The 19887-nt window shown below is 40.8% G+C and overlaps 1 protein-coding gene across 4 annotated transcripts in view; it reads left to right on the top strand.

Moving 5' to 3' along the window:
• PGCKA1 (PDCD10 and GCKIII kinases associated 1) overlaps positions 1-19887 on the top strand; it is a 78434-nt gene that overhangs the window by 22687 nt on the left and 35860 nt on the right. The window lies entirely within an intron of this gene.

Raw genomic sequence — 19887 nt, 5'->3', positions numbered from 1 at the left:
CCAGTACACACAGTGGCAGGATTTTTCTTACTCAGGCTTATTAGTAATCCTATAAAAAGCAACAACAACAAAAGGTAAGAAAAATGCAACATTCAGTATTCCTCTGATCAGCCCCATACTGGATCCCGAAGACGGAGATATTAGTGGAGGTTTCTGGATTTGTCTTCTAACGGGGTGAGACCAGCATTTCACCTTGAGGGTGCAAAGCACCCAAGTACAGGTGAACAGCGATCCGCTCCGCCACACTGTGTCCGCAGCCCGTAGTGGGGCATCCGTGAGGACCGGCCTCCTGTGTGCGGGGTGCAGGGTGGGGGCAGGCAGTCTGTGAGATGCTCCTTCTCTGCTCAGAAAGCGGGTCATTCAACTTTTCTGTTTCTTCTGGGAGAATGGTTGAGATGATGATGCCAGTAGATGATTCTGTCTTTTAAAAAACACAAAACAGGGGCGCCTGGGTGGTTCAGGTCATGATCCCAGGGTCCTGGGATCGAGCCCCACACCAAGCTCCCTGCTCTGTGGGAAGCCTGCTTCTCCCTCTCCCACTCCCCCTGCTTGTGTTCCCTCTCTCGCGGTGTCTCTCTCTGTCAAATAAATAAATAAAATCTTTAAAAAAAAAAAAACACAAAACAAAACCGGGACACTTTGTGCCTGTAAAAGTAAGACAGTCCCTTATTTCCTACCATCACACTGGTATAGCGCAGATGTATTGGATCAGCAACTCATAAAATCCAGCCAAGAAGTGAATATTTTATTACCTTGTATTCTATTTTATATTCTGTATTCTCCACCAAAGTCACCTTCGGTTTTCCTGTGTACCTAGTTTAATCCACGCTTTTAAATGTCATCACATCATCTTTATTGGAATTAAGTCCCAAATGAATCACAAACCAATGAAAACTTCCTGCTTATTTGCTGATTATAGGCAATTTGTGTTAGGGAAGGAGCCAAAATTCCTTTCCCCCTCAGCCCTCTTAAGTCTCAAAGTCTGCCTGCTGCTTTCTGGAACCTGGATATCACTAACTGAGTTTTTTCTGAAATGCATCCCTCGTTATTATTCCAACAAGATAGGCAGAAAATGCTTGGTTTACACGTCAGTCAAGAATAGAATACTTTGCAAGAATAGGTGGTTTGGCCTGTCTTTACGAAAACCACCATTCCCTCCTTGATGACAGCACTAGAGGGTCCATGAAAAAAAAAAAGAGGGGCGCCTGGGTGGCTCAATCAGTTAAGCATCTGCCTTTGGCTCAGGTCGTGATCCCAGGGTACTGGGATCGAGCCCCACATCGGGCTCCCTGCTCAGTGGGGAGCCTGCTTCTCCCTCTGTCTCTACCTGCTGCTTCCTCTGCTTGTGCTCTCTCTCTCTCAAAAATAAATTAAAAAAATTAAAAGGGCGCCTGGGTGGCTCAATCGTTAAGCGTCTGCCTTCGGCTCAGGTCATGATCCCAGGGTCCTGGGATCGAGCCCCACATCGGGCTCCCAGCTCAGTGGGGAGCCTGCTTCTCCCTCTAGCACTACCCCTGCTTGTGTTCTCTCTCTCTCTCTCTCTGTGTCAAATAAATAAATAAAATCTTTTTAAAAAATGAACAGAACAGATCTCCCTGAAGTTGTTCGCCATGGGGCTGCTCTAGCTAGTCCGATTCTGGTACGTTCCCCCTATACGTAGCCAGTTCTAATGGGCATCTGTTCATGGATCAGGTTTGAATGTGGCCGCTAGCCACAGCTCAGAATAAAGTTCATAAAGAGACTGATGTGTCTTTGTTCAAGGCTGGCTTCCTGTTTTGTTCCTAGTAGGTATTTACCTAATTCATAGATTCTTGCCAGTCCTCCTAGGATCTCCCTAGTTCAAATCCGGCTGCGGCCACGTTAGGGCCTTGGCATTTTGTCAGTCTCCCTTGAAGTTCAAAGGCTCTAAGTCCTGGGTTGAGGTGAAGACATTCCATCCCTGCTCTCTCCTCGCATGCGTGACTGTGCAGGTGGCAGGAGTCCTGGGTCTGGGCAGCTTGGTAGTTAACGTTGTTTATTTACTAGTTTCACACAAAACCAAAGCAATCCCAGGCACGCCACCAAGCAGCCCATAGGGAAATAGATTCCAAAAAGCTTCAGTGAAACCACTTATTTATTGACCCTCAGAGACACTGAATCACTCTGCTGAGCAACAAACTCTTAGACCCAACAAGGAAAAACCCAGCCTTTCAAACGCCCGACCTTTGTCAAAGGTTTATTGAGAGGGGAAAGCCACAAAAGGGCTGGAGGTGCCAAATCCAGGCAGCCTTTGTCACGCTGCTCTGCCAGAAAGGAGCTTCAGGAAAAAAGAGAAAAGGAACCAGGTTTATTTCTCTGTAGAAATGGGATGCAAGTTACTGTTCCTTTGTATAACTTACGGTGTGTATCTTCTTTCTAAAATATATTTTCCTTCTCCCACTTCAGCTTGCTACACCCAAACACACACACACGCACGCACGCACACACACGCCGTGACGTAGCTTCACAACACATTTGAATAATACATTCTCCTAAAAGTACCTACCATCACAGATGTTGTCTTCCTCTTGGACATCTGCTTGTTCTAGTCCATGGCTGTCTGGATCTTCTGAAGATGTGACTCAGCCCAGAGCTTTTTGTTAAACAACCAAGAAGGCCGCTAATTTCCTACGTGACGAGAACATATAAGGTAATTAGCGCGGTGCCTGGGACGAGCTCCCGTGATCCAGAAATGGTGGCGGTGGTGGGCGCCGGTTGTCACTGGATGGAGCTGATGCATGTGACATTTTAGGACCCATTCGTTAACATAGGGCAAGAACCAAATGAACTGCTTTGCTTGTGTTGAAGTAGCCTTCTTTGCCCAAAGATGAATGAAATACTTCAAAAGGCATAAAGAGATTCACCCACAAATGTTCACATTTTGCAGTATGAAAATTTTTCAAGCTACAGAGAAGTTGGAAGATGGCGCACGAACCACACTCAACCGTCTAGAATCTGCAATTAACATTCTACATTTTTATCACATATTCAACCAGCTCGCTATCCATCAACCCATTTTTTAACTGCATTGTTTAAACTATTTCAGAGTATTGCAGACATCAGTTCATTTCAAACATTACAGCATATATTTCATTAACCATGAGTTGAGTTTTTATTTATGATTCTCTTTTTTCTTTTCCCTCTTCCCAGCCTGTTCCTCTAGTAGCATTTGCATATGGTGAAATACACATGTCTAAGCGTGAAGTTTGGTGAGTTTGGGGAGCTGCATGCAACCGTGTACCCCAACTCCCCATCAGGATATATGGAGAATAGTAATATCGCCCCAGGAAAATCCCCCCATCCCCTCAGTCAGTGCTTGTCCCCACCTACATTGAGTCAGACACTATTCTGATGTTTTTTATCACCAGAGATTAGTTTGTTCAAAACTTCAAATAAATGAGTCATACAGTCCATAAGTCCTCTTTTGTGTAAGGCTGCTTTTACTCAGCATGTTTTTGAGTTTCATTCATGACGCTGCATATTCTTTTTTATTGCTCAGTAGTACTTCCTTTATAGTATTTCAGTGTGTTATACTGTTGATGGACATTGAAATCATTTCCAGTCTGGGGCTATTATGAATGAAGCTGCTGTCAACACTCCTGGACAAGTCTTTATGTGGATATATATGTTTTCCTTTCTCTTGGGTAAATATTTAGGAGTCAAATTGCTGTATCATAAGGTTGCTCCATATCCTTCATATCCATGCCTACTGGGCTCAGATTTTCTCAGAATAGCAACTTCCGATACATTCAAGTCCAGAGTATTCTTTTCCACATACAGGAGCAGAACAAGGGGCAATAACAGTCATTTTTGGACTGTAAATGTTCTCATTATTCTTTTGCTTGAAGACGGTGTATATCCCAACCATTGTGTTAAGCCATGTTGGTGTATGGGCCGTTGGTGGGAGAAACAGTTCTTTGGATTGTAGGTAATTCTCATTTTAAGTAGCCTCTACTGCACAAATACATCATGTGTGTCAAGCAGAGAAAAGCAAATTGAGAACCACTTTCTTCTATCCATGGGCTAAGTGCGGAATTCTCCTGGTCCCTCAGCATTGCTCCTTCTTTTGTCAAATGTCATCTTCTGTTGCATCCATTTTAAACCTTTCTGATCAGATCTCAGGCCCGGTCACCTTCCAGCCCTCACTCTTAGCACTGCTTCAGGTTAGCGGTGCTTAGCCACGGTCCCTTTTGCCCCCCAAGTGACAAAGTCTTTGATTGTCATGTAGTCAGGATGGATGCTGATAGCATACAGCGGGACGAGGCTGATGAACATCCTACAATGCAAAAGACTTGTCCCCTGCAAGGAAGAATTATCCATTGTACAATGTCAATAGTGCTGAAGTTTAGAAATCCTGCTTTACAGGGAAAATAGAAGACATTAGAACAGGCTTCTTAACATGTTTTCTGCTATGGGTTGTTTTATCAGTCTGTTGAAGCCTGTGGACCCCTTCTCAGAATAATCCTCGTAAATGCATAAAATAAAATACGTAAGATTGTGACAGAAATACAGTTCTCGAGTTTAAAAACTTGTGATACAGTAATATGTGCTTCTTTATAAATGCATTAAAGAACAAGATCTAGCAGCAAGTCTAATAACTACGACAGTTATGAGGTTAACCAGTATTTCAAAATCTACAACAGCTCTTGATGTAATATGCAAACATCTGTGATTTCTATTAGAGACAAAGTCACGGGAACCACTGATGATGCTGTAGTTTGATGCCTACCTTCAGAATTGAAGAAAATGCCAAATTTTAGTTAGTGGTTGGTGAAGAGGAGATGCGACTTTTTTTTTTTTAAAGATTTTATTTACTTATTTGACAGAGAGAGACAGAGAGAGAGGGAACACAAGCAGGGGGAGTGGGAGAGGGAGAAGCAGGCCTCCCGCCGAGCAGGGAGCCCGATGCGGGGCTCGATCCCAGGACCCTGAGTCATGACCTGAGCCAAAGGCAGACGCTTAACGACTGAGCCACCCAGGCACCCCGAGATGAGACTTTTTCTCATTTAAGTTCACAGATGCCCTGAATTCTATCCATGAACCCCTTGGGGCGCTGCGTACCCCAGCTTAAAAACTCCTACATTCAAGGAGATGGCCATCATCAAAGAAACTAATTTATCTGTATCTACACCCATCATCTCTTCCTTCCCTCTTTCAAGCAAGAATAGATGATGGCCCTTGCTGCCAGAGTTGACTTGCAGAAAACAGAAATTACATTAGCTGTTTCAAGCGAAATGAAATCTCATACAGGGAACAGAATGCTTTCTACAATATCACAGGAAGGGCTGGACTAGCAAGCCCATTAACACTAACAGCGCCACCAGAGAACGAGCTCTTCCAGGAACCTGCTTCCTTTTACACAATCAAAAAGGAGGGGGATTGGAAAGGAACGGTGGAACGCTTGGCCCCAGAAACACTGCCTTGGCGGGTGTTAGCCCGTGAGCTGCCACAGCTGGTGGCCACAGAGTCCCGCCACGCCTGAAGGATCCACCTTGGCAAAAAAAGCAATGCCCAGCATTCTGCCTTTTGAGAGCAACCAAGCACCTGCACGCTGGAACAGGACTGAAGAAAAACCCCCGCGTGTCCACCGAGGAATTGCTGGCAGAAAAAGCAGAAGTGGCCTGGGCATAACCTCTGCCTCACTTCCTTCCACTTTCTCATCTGGTGGAGGTTTGTCTGAATCTACGTCTGTATGGGACCCCTCCTGCAAGAGAGTCTGGGAGACCTTCCTCTGCTCTGGCTCTGTCTAGCCTCTGCAGAACTGGAAGGCACAGAAGATGAGGACACTGCGCCCCTGAAGGCCCCCCTTTTTCCTCCCCCATCTCTCACCTAAGGCTCCTTAATACTTTGCTCTTCCCTCCTGCCTGCTGATGGACCTTAATTATTTATGCTCTTTCCTCTGTCTTCAGTTCCTTTCTTCCAACTGTCTCCAACCAACGTATCCAAATAACTTGGAAGTTCTCCCAACGTAAGCATCCTCCCCTTATCCTACTTCCTGTCTCTCACCTTCTATGTACGGCCCACTTCCTTCTAAGGGTTGTGTTGGGTTTTTTTTTCTTTTTAAATATATTTTTAAAGATTTTATTTGAGAGAGAGAGCATGAGCAGGGTGGGAGAGGAGCAGAAGGAGAGGGAGAAGCAGACTCCCCGCTGAGCAGGAAGGACCCAGGGTTCCATCCCAGGACTCAGAGATCACTACCTGAGCCAAAGACAGATGCCCAGTCAACTGAGCCACCCAGGCGCCCCTAAGGGTTGTTATGCTTAGTGTTTCCTCTTCCTCACCTCCTACTACTGGTTAACCGACAACCATCTAACTTCCAGATTCACTACTGCAAAAAAAAACTTGCCTTTTCCAAGTTACCAGTTACATCCCTGCTGCTAAATCTAAGAGACATATTCAGTCACACTGCTTTACTGCCCTTCTTACTGCACTTTGCAGACACTGTTTTCTCCCAACTGAAGGTTTGTGGCAACCCTTTGTCGAGCAAGTCTGTTGGCCCCATTTTTCCAACAGCATTTTCTCACTCTGTGTCTCTGTGTCATATTTTGGTAATTCTCACAATATTTCAAGCTTTTTTATTATTGTATTTGTTATGGTAATCTGTGATCCATGATTATGACTTGCTGAAAGCTCAGGTAATGGTTAGCATTTTTTTTTTTAAGAGAGAGAGTACTCATGTACAAGCATAAGCAGGGGGGAGGGACAAAGCGAGAGGGAGAGAGAGAATCTCAGGCAGGCTCCCAGCCCAGCACGGAGCCCATTGCGGAGCTTGATCCCACAACCTCGAGATCATGACCTGAGACAAAATCAAGAGTTGGACACTAAACCAGTTGAGCCACCCAGATGCCCCAGTGGTTAGCATTTTTAGCAATAAAGTATTCCTTAGTTAGAGTATGTATTTTTTTTAGACATAATGCTATAGCACACTTAATAGGCCACATAGGGTAAGCATAACTTTTATATGCACTGGGAAACTAAAAATTCATTTGACTTGCTTTCTTGCAATATTCACTTTACTGAGGTGTTCTGGAAGCAAACTTGCAATATCTCTGAGATTTGCCTGTTTAGTCCTTTCCTTACGTGATCCTTGAATGTCATTTAACAACACTGGCAAATCCTTACTCCCTAAAACACTTTACCTTCTTCCATTACTACACTTATTTTTCTTTATTTTCAAACCAGTGATCTCACATATTTATTACTGAACCAACCTACTAATACAAAGGTATAGAAACAAAGAGAAAAAAGCCATTTTCCCAATAAGACTTATCCAACTGCTCAGATAGTGGTAATGTTTTCAGCTTGATATGAAAAGATGGATGCTAGTGACCTGGATGCAGTTCTTATAAACCCAGTTGGGTTCTTCTCCAGTGTCTCCTCTTGGAGTCGTACCAGATTTTCTTACCAGGTTTCATCTGAATCCATTGCAGAATGGGACAATCCTGTTTTTGTTTCTTGGTCAGAAACCACTGGATCCTAAAAGTCTTGTGAGAAGACATGGCAAGGAATGGAGTCAACCCTCTTTTTTTTTCCCCCTACTCTTCTGACTGCAAATTGTGATTCTTTTGGTTTTTTGCTTAGTTTTTAGGTTTGTTTAACATTAAGTGGTGGTGTTCAGGAATCAGTTTTTTCTTTATATACTTACTGCCTCTATTTTTTATTCAGTCTCATGGCCCTATTTATTAGCTATGTTGTTGATAACTATGAAATCTTTATATCAAGCCCACAGCTCTTTCCTAAGTTTTTTTTTTTTTAAGATTTTATTTATTTGACAGAGAGAGAGAGACAGCGAGAGAGGGAACACAAGCAGGGGGAGTGGGAGGGGGAGAAGCAGTCTTCTGGCCAAGCAGGGAGCCTGATGCGGGGCTTGATCCCAGGACTCTGGGATCATGACCTGAGCCGAAGGCAGACGCTTAACAACTGAGCCACCCAGGCGCCCCTCTTTCCTAAGCTTTTGACCAATGTATGCAACTGCCAACTGAACACCTACTTTTGAATGTTTATCAATCACTTTAGATACAGAATATACCAAAGTGAAATCTTCTACTCACCCCCATGCCTGCACCTCCTTATTCCTATCACCCAGAGATAGAGTGACCACAGTCCTTGTTTACCTAAGATGCTTCCAATTGACACTTGTCCTTTCATAATTAATATGAGTGCTGCCTTTATCCTCAAAAGTTACCCAATCAGTGCTGCACTTGAAAGCTCACATTAGAACTTCATTAGGGCACCAATTTATGCAAATAACTATTTTTTAAATTTTTTTAAAGACTCTATTTATTTGTCAGAGAGAGAGAGCGCAAGTAGGCAGAGCAGCAGGTGGAGGGAGAGGGAGAGTCAGGCTCCGTGCTGAACAGAGAGCCTGACATGGGGCTCAATCCCAGGACCCTGGGATCATGACCTAAGCCAAAGGCAGATGCTTAACCAACTGAGCCACCCAGGCATCCCGCAAATAACTCTTTGTAAAGGAGGAGGATAAAAAGAGAATATTTTCTCTCTTGAGTAGGATTTTTAAAACACATCTTCTACTTTGCAACATGCTGGAGAAAACAAAGCAAAAATTCAAAGCAGTCTGAAGTCTGAAAATAAAGGAAACAACTAGGAGGCATTAAGATAATGGTGAAATAAGATAACAAAAGAGAGATTCAGCATATAGCAGAAATGTAAATGGTTTAAAATTCTCTATTAAAAGGCAGAGACTTTTAGGTTGAGTTAGAAAGGAGTAATGTCAATTGCTGTTCACCCCGAATGTGACAAAGAAAATAAATAATAAAAGGAAAGACAAAGATAAGGCAAATAAATGCAAAAAAAGAAATTAGGGACTGCATGTTAATATCAGAAGACATGTATTCAAGGAGGAAGAAGCATAAAATAAGTATTCTTGCAATTTTTGATCAAGGGTATAATGTCAAACAAAAAATAAAATTATCATTTTGTATATGTCAAATAATTCTTTCAAATACAAGCCAAAAAAAAGTAATAAAGAAGAAATTGAAAAAAGACGTGTGAAGGGAGAACTTAACACAACTCATCCAGTGTTCCAAGATATTCCCTGAATCTGTGGGACAGACAGGTATTTTAAAAATCATGCTGATTAATTCTTTCCAAAATGTGCTTTAGAAGAATATTCTCATCCAGCATATGGTACATGCTGTCTTTATGTAGAGACTGCCAATAAGGATATTTCATGGTTAAAAAGAAAATGTGAGTCAATTTGCACAAAAATTATGAGTTCATCGTATCTACCCCATGGTGACTTTTGTTTTCATTTGGGTATATTCTCCTTGATTATTTACATATGTGTTTATATTCACATTTATTAATTGTTAAAATGAAATTGAAATTACATTTTATATACATATCTGTTTTTTTTCATCTAATACTATTTTTCCTTTTTCCAATTTATGAATATATGATTATTTAAAGATACTTCTGCTTTTGAGCACCAAAGTTGTTTAAAATGTCCTATAGTATTAAAAATAAAAACTAAGTGGAACAGCCTTTTTCAAAGATCTTTGTTCACCTCTCTGAGTCTCTGATTATGTTTTTGGGTTAGATTCTAATAATTGGAATTTTGAAGCAAAAGTTATTGATATTTTAAAGGCTCTGTAACACTGGCTGTTATAAAAAACAAAAATATCAATCTGTTAGGCAAAAGTGTTATCCATTTATTTATATCTGTAGTCGAATAATTTTTCATATTCATTGGCTGTTCTTTTAGTATTTTATTAATTGATCATGTCCTTTGTTTTTTTTTATTGGTGTCTTTAATAAATATCCAGTTAAGTATCCTTTTAAAGTAAGGATAGTAACCCTTTATCATCTGTGTCAAAATATTGTTTCATTTGGTCTTGCATTTTTGCTAATGGTCTCTTTTAAGGCGAATAATGTTTACTTCTTATGTAATCCATTAATGTTTTACTTTGTGTTTTTTTCCAGACCTTTAGTAACTGAAAAGGTCCTCTTTATTCCTAAATTGGGTAGATATTCACTTGTGTTTTCCTCTCATAATTTTTTGTTCTCATATAATGTAATTGATATAACTTCTTCCTAATAACCTGTTGTCCCAGCACCATTTATGAAGCAATAATAAAAGTTAACAGGATTTTATATGTAGAGAAGCCTAAAGATTCCACCAAACAGACAAGCAAAAAAAACTTGTTAGAACTGATAAATGAATTTAATAAAGTTGTAGGATACAAAGTCAAGGTATAAAAATCAGTCGTGTTTCTATATGCTAATAACAAACTATTCAAAAAGGAAATTAAGAAAACAATCCCATTTACAACAGCATCAAAATAATAAAATACTGATGAATAAACTTAACCAAGGAGGTGAAAGACTTGTACACTGAAAACTACAAAATATTGATGAAAGAAATTAAAAAAGACACAAATAAATGGAAAGATATACCATGTTCATGCATCAGAATAATTACTATTGTTGAAATGTTCATACTTCCCAAAGTGATCTACAGATTCAGTGCAGTCCCTGTCAAAAGCCCAGTAGCATTTTTTACAGAAAAAAAAGAAAATTCTAAAATTTATATGGAACCACAAAAGTTCCAGAGTAGCCAGAGTGATCTTGAAAAAGGAAATCAAAGCTGTAGGCATCACAATTCCTAAAATCAAAATATATCACAGGCTCCTGGGTGGCTCAGTCGGTTAAGCGTCTTCCTTTGGCTCAGGTCATGATCCCAGGGTCCCGGTCAGCGGGGAGTCTGCTTCTCCCTATCCCTCTGCTCCTACTCTCTCTCTCTCTCTCTCTCACTCTTGCTCTCTCTCCCAAATAAATAAAATCTTAAAAATATATACATATATTTTTTTTTTACAGTAATTAAGCCAGTGTGGTACTAGCTTAAAAACAGACATACAGACCAATGAAACAGAATAGCCCATAAATAAACTCATGCATATTGGGTGTCTTAGTCCATTAGGGCTACTATAACAGAATACCCTAGACTGGGTGGTTTATAAACAACAGAAATTTATTTCTTTTGGTTCTGGCGGCTAGAAAGTCCAAAATCAAGACATCAGCAGATTCAGTGTCTGGTGAGGGCCTCCTTCCTGGTTTATAACTCTTTTCTGGCTATAACCACACATGGTATGAGGGGCAAGGGAGCTTTCTGGAATCTATTTTATAAGGGTACTAATTCCATTCGTTAGGGCTCTACACTCATGATGTAATCACCTCCCAAAGGCCCCAGGTCCCGATAACATCACTTTGAGGATTACATTTCAACATGTGAATTCTGGGGGGGACACGGGCATTCAGTCCATAGCATATGGTCACCTTAACTTTGACAAGCGTGCCAAGAATACACAGTGGTGGGGCGCCTGGGTGGCTCAGTTGGTTAAGTGTCTACCTTCGGCTCAGGTCATGATCCCAGGGTCCTGGGATCGAGCCCTGCATTGGGCTCCCTGCTCAGCGGGAAGCCTGCTTCTCCCTCTCCCACTCCCCCTGCTTGTGTTCCCTCTCTCGCTGTCTCTCTCTGTCAAATAAATAAAATCTTTTTTTAAAAAAAAGGAGTTAATATCCAAAATATATAAGGAATTCCTATGACTCAATAGCAAATAAATAAATAAATAAATAAATAAATAAATAAATAAAATGGCAAAGGACTTGAATGGACATTTCTTCAGAAAAGACATACAAATGGCCAACAGGTATATGGAAACATGCTTAGTATCACTAATCATCAGGGAAATGCAAATCAAAACAATAAGATGTCCTTTCACACTTATTAGATTGGCTGTTCTGAAAAAAGCAAAATATAATTAGTGTTGGTGAGGATGTAGAGAAATTGGCATCTTGTACACTTGGGAGGAATGTAAAATGGTGCAGTCACTATGGAAAACAGTATGGAGGTTCCTCAAAAACTTAAAAATAGATCTACTGTGATCCAGCAATCCCACTTCTGGGTATACAACCCAAAAGAATTGAAATCGGGATCTCATGTGCTTTTTAGCATTATTCACAATAACCATGCCGTGGAAACAACCTAAATGTTCACTGATGAATGAATGGATAAAGAAAACCTAGATGTACATACAATTGAATCCTATTCTGCCTTGGAAGGAAATCCTGCCATATTAAGAATGAGCTTAGAGAACATTATGCTAAGTGAAATAAGCCAGTCACAGAAGGACAAATATGGCATGATCGCACTGACATGGGGTATCTAAAATAGTCAAATTCATAGAAACAAAGTGGAATATAGTGGCTGTGAAGGACTGGGGGTAAGGGGAACTCAAGAGTTGTTGTTCAATTGGTATAAACTTTTAGTTTTACAAGATGAACAAGTCTTAGAGATCTGCTATCGTTAACAATTCTGTGCTATTCTCTTAAAAATTTGCTAAGAAGGTAGATCTCATATTAAGTATTCTTACCATAGTAAGTAAATAAATAAAATCCATGGATTCGAAATTCTGTATTTTTTATACACTAAGTTCTTATATATCCTATGATCTCATTTTGGGGTGGGAGGGGAGAAATGTGTGTTTCATATTATTTTTATGTCTGATTTTTGCTATAGCTCTTTGGGAGTTTTCAGACAAAAATAGCTCACCATTTAAGAGTACCACTTCCTTAGGATGACAGTCTTCTTTATTAATTTTCTTAATGTACATCATACACACTGTGCTGTGATATGGTAATGTTCCATTTAAAATAGTGGTTTAACCTATACTAGTTTTAGTATAAACAAAATGAGAAAAATAAGGCTATGATCTTTAAGAGTTGTGGGTAACTGTGAGGTCTGGTTATGTAATTTTTTACTACAAGAGGCACACCAATGTATTTTTCCATGTTTAATTCAACAAATTTATTGAGCAGCTTCTTTGTATGTGAATTATTATTGAAGACCGGGGATAACAAGAATGAAAGGGTGTCCCTAAAGCAGTCGTTGGACGCCTTGACTTGGTACTAGCATGAGTCTGTCCATGAATCCAGAGTGCCAAATACATCTTTCAACCAAAGTAAAGCTTCAGTGTCAGATCCAAAATGGTAGTGCAAATGAGTAAACTGAGATTTTACCAAACAGGGTTATTAGAGTCAATGAACAATATGTTCCTTGACTTTCTGAGATTGACTTTACCAAATCTGTCATGGGACATTCTCTCCTCTTAGGTCTTCTTTTGTTCTAAAGACCAGGTTACGTATCTTAAAAAAGAGAGAGAGAGAGAGAGGATGCCAAGGGTCCAAGGCCCTTGTGAATCCATTATGTTCTTGGCATCTCTATTGAGAGAAGGTATATTGGGGCACTCTTTAAATGCTCTACAGGTGTTCACACATAAAATTATCCTAACAACCATATGGAATAGTATTACTATTTGCAATTTATGGATGAAGAACCCAAGGCATAGAGAGATTAGCTGATTAATCTACCAAAGCGAGAAAGTAATAGAAGGTTTGAACTAGGCGGTCTTCATTTTTCTCTTTAATTCAGAGCTCTCTACCCACCATCCCCATATTAGTGTTGGTATTATTTATAGTCCTAGCCATGATCTTCCTTGGCATGTGCTAGAGAGAATGTGAGTGACTTGGCTATGCTGTCAAGCTTAACATTGATTTTAGCACAAATCTCTACCCGAATTTGTAGGGCTTTCCTCTTTTTTCCCCCACCGACTTCTCAAGATGAGTTTAACCCACAGAGATGGATAAATATTAACTTTTAGGTCAACACCTCCACGAGTCACAAGCCAAAGTCTAAATACCAGGGAACTTTAGTCTCTTCCTGTGTCTCCTCTCACGTGGGCAGAGAAAGACAGAAATGCAGCCTCAGGTGTTTCTCTACAAATGGGTAGATGGTTGTGCCACTTTATTCTCCATTTGGTAGGATCAGATCACGCCTTTATAGATATATGGATAATACATACTAAATTTTAATGATCAGAATAATCAGAGGAATTCCGCTGTTGGTCATCAGATCTCTGTGTGTTTGTTTTCACAAGTACAGAAACATGTTCAAAGAAAAAATGCACACATAGAGGTCAAGGGATCTTAGAAATTATTTAATGCAAGCCTTTCAATTTATAAAAGAGGAAAATGAACACCCAAAATATTATTTACTAAAATCACATAGATGTTATTTTGAAAAATCACTCACATGTTCACTCTCTGTATACTTTAAATTTTTTTTTAAATTTTTCGTCAAAGCTATATAGTAGGGTACAGTTAAAGGACCTGATAGTTCGACAAGGTTTCTCAAGAAAAAGAACAGGTCCCAGTTCTCCTGTTCCTTAGTTCCTCTTCCCCACAGAAACCACTTTCAACTCTTTGCCTGGTATTATGTCCACATACCTTAATGGCAAGCACGTATCGCTGCCACCTGATTTTTTTAGTTTGGGGCATTGTACATTGTCTTTCCCCTTTGGAAGATGAGGTCTTAGCTCTTTATTCTTCTTAACCACACCATGCACAATCAGTTTCCGTCCTCACAATATAGTTATAGCTTGGTTTTGATTAGAAAAAGATCTAAGGTTTAGGGGCACCTGGGTGGCCCGGTTGATTCAGTGTCCAACTCTTGATTTCAAGTCGTGAGTTCAAGCCTTGCATTAGCCTCCATGCTGGGCGTGGAGCCTACTTAAAAAAAAAAAAAAAGAAAAGAAAAAAATATTCAAGGTTTACATTGACTATGCAGTTGACCTTTGAACAACATGAGTTTGAATTGTGCATGTCTACATGTATGCAGGTTTTTTTGACGAATACAGTGCACTACTGTAAACGTATTTTCTTTTCCCATTGATTTTCTTAATATTTTCTTTTCTCTAGCCTACTTTATTGTAAGAATACAGTATACAGTACATGTAACATATATAACATATGTGTTAATCAACTGTTTATCAGTAAGGCTTCAAGTCAACAGTAGGCTATTAGTAATTAAGTTTTGGGGGAGTCAAAAGATATACATGGATTTTCAACTGCACAGCAGGCCAATGCCCCTAATCACTGTGTTGTTCAGGGTCAACTGTATATGCTATTCAGAAATGGGGCATATACTAAACTATATTTTTTTCTTGCACAACTTATCCCGAGAGTTAATAATTTTCTTTTTACTTGTTTATTTATTTTTGTATGTTTGTTTCTCTCGAGTGTGTGTTTTTTATGTACTTAACTATTCATTCAATACTAAAATATTTACTAGTTGTCTAAATATTCTCTCAGGATGTTCCATGATTCTGTCAGTTGTATATCAGGTGTTGTATCAATTCAACGGAGGTTTTTATTTATGTGTTTGTGTTTTTAATTTCTAAGAGGTTTTTTTGTTTTGTTTTTTGAGTACCCTTTTTTTACACCATCATTTTCTTGCTTCATGATACAGTGTATTCTCTTATATCCATGAAATTTTTTTTCCCCCAAGATGGATTGATTGATTTTAGAGAGAGGTGCGAGCGGAAGAAAGGGTAGAGAGGGAGAGAATCCTCAAGCAGAGTCCCCACTGAGCACAGAGCCCCACACAGTACTCGATCCCAGGACCCTGAGATCATGACCTGAACTGAAATCAGGAGTCGGACACTCAACCGACTGAGCCACCCAGGCGCCCCTACATGAGGTTTTTAATAATAATTTTTGAAATTTTCTTTTTCCTCCATAGTTCCTGATCCCTCTAGATTGTTTCTGGTTTTTCCCCAGCTGTTTGATAATCATTGCTGTCCTGCTCATATGTAAGAGCAGAAAACTAAAAACTGAAGTTCTGAACGTGAAGGGGACGAGGCGGGGGACGGAGAGCTCATTGATGGTGACTTGTAATAATCTGGCTGAGCCAGTTGTTGGGAAACTTCTAGTGTCAGGATCTTTAGGGCTTTCCCGTGGATTAGTCACATCCTCTAAGAAAACTCCTCGGAGCTCTTGCCTGGAGGGTAAGAACCTGTCTGTCAGTGTGTGTTTGGGAGATGAGGGCACGAAGTAGGCTAGAAGAATCCTATCTTTACGTAGTATCCCACCCTGAATATTGCCCGGTACACCCCCCAATTCAGAGACCTGGTTTTGCCCCTACCACAGGATAAACTTCCAGGCTCCTGCTGACATAGAGTACGTGTTGTCACCCAGGGGACAGTTGGGGAAGGCGGGGGGTGTCAACTGCTTCTCAAACATAATTCAACCTTTACTACTGTTCTGGCCTCAGCCTCCCTCTCTGCCTGAGGCATCTGCCACCAACAGTCGCTAAGCCTTTTGAGGACTGTGCAGTATAAATTGGGTGGGGCACATCTGGCCCACTTCCAGTTTCTGGTCCAGCTTTCTCAGGTCCACCGAGTGACTGGTCACTATCCACCTGCTTTCTAGCTTGCAAAATGCTGTTGGTATTGTCACCTCTCCTGAATGTATTATTAAAAAGAGAGAGGTTTTTTTTTTTTTTTTAAAGATTTTATTTATTTATTTATTTGACAGAGAAAGCAAGAGCGCACAAGCAGGGGGAGGGCAGGGGGACAGGGAGAAGCAGGCTTCCCGCCGAGCAGGGAGCCCGATGTGAGACTCGATCCCAGGACCCTGGGATCATGACCTGAGCTGAAGGCAGACGCTTAACTGACTGAGCCACCCAGGCGCCCCAAATTATTTTAGTTTTAATAAGATTCAGGAGTAGGCCAAAACTGATGAGTATGTTTAATCCACTGTCTTTACCTGATGTTCTACCAATACACAAAGATCATAGGGGCGCCTGGGTGGCTCAGTCAGTTGGGCTTCTGACTCTTGATTTTAGCTCAGATCATGATCTCGGGGTCGTGAGATCGAGCCCCGCGTCTGGCTCCACGCCCAGCAGGGTGTCTGCTCAGGATTCTCTCTCTCCCTCTCCATCTCTTTCTCAAACAAATAAATAAATCTTTAAAATAAATAAGTAAAGATAGTATTTACCTACGTATTAATCACACGGAGGTCCAAGAACATGTAATTATCCACTCTAATTAGTGATGAATTACAGGACTCCAAATAAAAAAATTTTTAAATTGTTTATCAGGAAAACCCTAATTTACCTCTGACCATAAATTTTTCTTCTCTCTCACTTCTTAACATATTAGTTGAACAATCATTCTCGGCTTATCAACAAATACTTTCTTGCGTATCTGTCTGGCCCATAGCACTGTAGCAGGACTGTAGAGTTTATATCCCTCTCTCTTTCCCCTGCCACTCTACTGAGAGAGATTTATCATGACATGAATGATCACAGTGCGAGACTGTGTTTCCTTTATAAAATGGCTTGGGAATTTTTACAGGTGAGAGAAACTATTCCTTTAACTACAGATAGTGTCAAGAAAGTGAATACTGGCATCTCTTACCTGCCAGAGAGTCGCTTTATAATTTTTTCTGTTTCCTCAGTGGGGTACAACTGGCATTTTGAACAAGGGAATTCTCTGTTGTGTTGGATAAGCCCAAGCATTACAATTTGGTTACACGTAAGCATTAAATGCCATTAGTGTCCTGTCATTGAGACACTAAGACACTAATCCTCTAACCATTTCCAGATGTCCTTCCCATATTCCCAAGGGTCCCCTGTGGGGCAGTAACCTTCCTCCTCAGAAAAATCGCTGATTTCTCATACAGTTCTTTGAAATGGATCTCATTATGTTTTACATAAGATCACAAAGACTCTGAGAGGTTAAATAAGCTCCTTATGTTCACCATAAGCCAGCACCTGATTTGAAAAGTCTAATTCCAAAGTTTGCTCTACCTGTCTGCTCCCAGTTGCTGAGGGAGTGCGCAGAGGTTATATTAGTCAGCTTGGCCTCCATAACAAAAGATCAGAGACTGGGTGGCTTAAAAAATAGAAATTTGGGGACGGCTGGTGGCTCAGTCGTTTGTCTGCCTTCGGCTCAGGGCATGATCCGGGGTCCTGGGGTCGAGTCCCGCATCAGGCTCCCTGCTTGTGGGGAACCTGCTTCTCCCTCTGCCTGCCGCTCCCCCTGCTTGTGCTCTCATTCTCTCTCTCTCTCTCTCTCTCTCTGTCTGACAGATAAACAGAATCTAAAAAAAAATAGAAATTTGTGTTCTCACAGTTTTGAAGCCTAGAAAGTCCAAGGAAATGGGTCCCGGCCAAGTTCAGTTTCTGGCAAAAGCCTTATTCCTGGCTTGTAGGCGGCCATCTTGTTGCTCTGTCCTCATGTGGCCTTCATGCTTGTGCAGGGAGACAGAGACAGAGAGAGCAAGAGCTCTCTGGTGTCTCTTCTTATAAGGGCACTAATCCTGTCAGACCAGCAGCCTACCCTTATGACCTCAGTTAGACTTAATTACTTCCTTAGGTGCTCCTTCTCCAAATAGAGCCAAACTGGGGGGTTTAGGGCTTCAACATGTGAACTTAGAGGGGACACAAACATTCAGTCCATAACAGAATTTGAGGCCTGAGAACACATAAACCAGTGGCTGGAATCCAGTCCTGTCATTCGTATTCATCCTTTACTTGTTCGTTTAAAGGAAGTTTTTGAGTATGGACTCTGGGTCCTTGTGACAAGATCTCTGATTAAGTGAGCACATGGAACCATGGGAGCCAGAGGAAGAGTGATCGAAATCCTCGCTCCTCTGAGGGGTCTGTGGACTCGTAGCATTTGTATCACTTGAGAGCTTGTTGAAAAGAGAATTTGGGGCCAACCCTAAGCCTTTAGAATCAGAGCTTGCATATTAACAAGATGCCCAAGAGATTCTTGGACACATTCCAGTTGGGGAAGCAGTGATCTCAATCAATGTTTTCCAGTCTTTGGATGTGCAGCCTAAAAGTAAAAATTTTGGCACATGTGCATGTTTGTATAATACACATATACTATACTAATTTTTTTTTTTAAGATTTTATTTATTTTTCAACAGAGAGAGACACAGCAAGAGAGGGAACACAGGCAGGGGGAGTGGAAGAGGGAGAAGCAGGCTCCCCGCTGAGCAGGGACCCCGATGTGGGGCTCCATCCCAGGACCCTGGGATTATGACCTGAGCCGAGCTGAAGGCAGACGCTTAACGACTGACCCACCCAGGCGCCCCTATACTAATATTTTTAAACAATGTTATACACTGAGTAGGTATTTTTTTTAAAAGATGAGATAAACAAATATCAATAGGAGTTGTAATTTTTTTCTCCCAATTTCCAATGTTTCACCTTAGTAACTTCCAGAGGTACAAGTACTCCATCTGGACACCCACTGGCCTAAGTCATACCAGGAGCTCTCGTGGCTCAATCCTGTTTCGGTCCCACTGGCCAGACACACATGAATATTCTCATGACACACTATAGTGGAATGAACAGTTCACAAGGTGTCATACATTTAAAATCCTTTCCTCACATTCTTAGCAAATATTTGTTGACATATCTAACAGATCATTATATTTTGGCTTTCTAGAAATTAATATCAGATTTTAAGGAACCATGATAGCTGGTGTTTGTTGTGGGAAATGGGTACTTATTTGCTTACAAGATGATAATTTGGCAATGACTTTTAATAGGCTAATGTAAAAAATTGTCCGGAGTTTCTAATTCTAAGGATTATAATCTGGCTATTAAAAATTATAAAATGTTGTGTATATGTTCTGATATGGAAAATATTCATGATATGATATAATTTTTTTTAAAGATTTTATTTATTTATTTATTTATTTGAGAGAGAGAGAGAGAGAAACAGCATGAGAGGGGAGAGGGTCAGAGGGAGAAGCAGGCTCCTCGTTGAGCCGGGAGCCCGATGCAGGACTCGATCCCAGGACCCTGGGATCGTGACCTGAGCTGAAGGCAGACGCTTAACCGACTGAGCCACTCAGGTGCCCCTATTTTATTTTTTTTAATATTTATTTATTTATTTATTTATTTATTTGGGAGAGAGAGAAACAGCATGAGAGGGGAGAGGGTCAGAGGGAGAAGCAGGCTCCTCGTTGAGCCGGGAGCCCGATGCAGGACTC

This window comes from Leptonychotes weddellii, chromosome 2 (genome assembly GCF_054177405.1).
Source record: "Leptonychotes weddellii isolate Sample4059 chromosome 2, ASM5417740v2, whole genome shotgun sequence".
Taxonomy (NCBI): domain Eukaryota; kingdom Metazoa; phylum Chordata; class Mammalia; order Carnivora; family Phocidae; genus Leptonychotes; species Leptonychotes weddellii.
The sequence above is the reverse complement of the archived record's forward strand: the minus strand, read 5'-3'. Positions and strand labels throughout refer to the sequence as shown.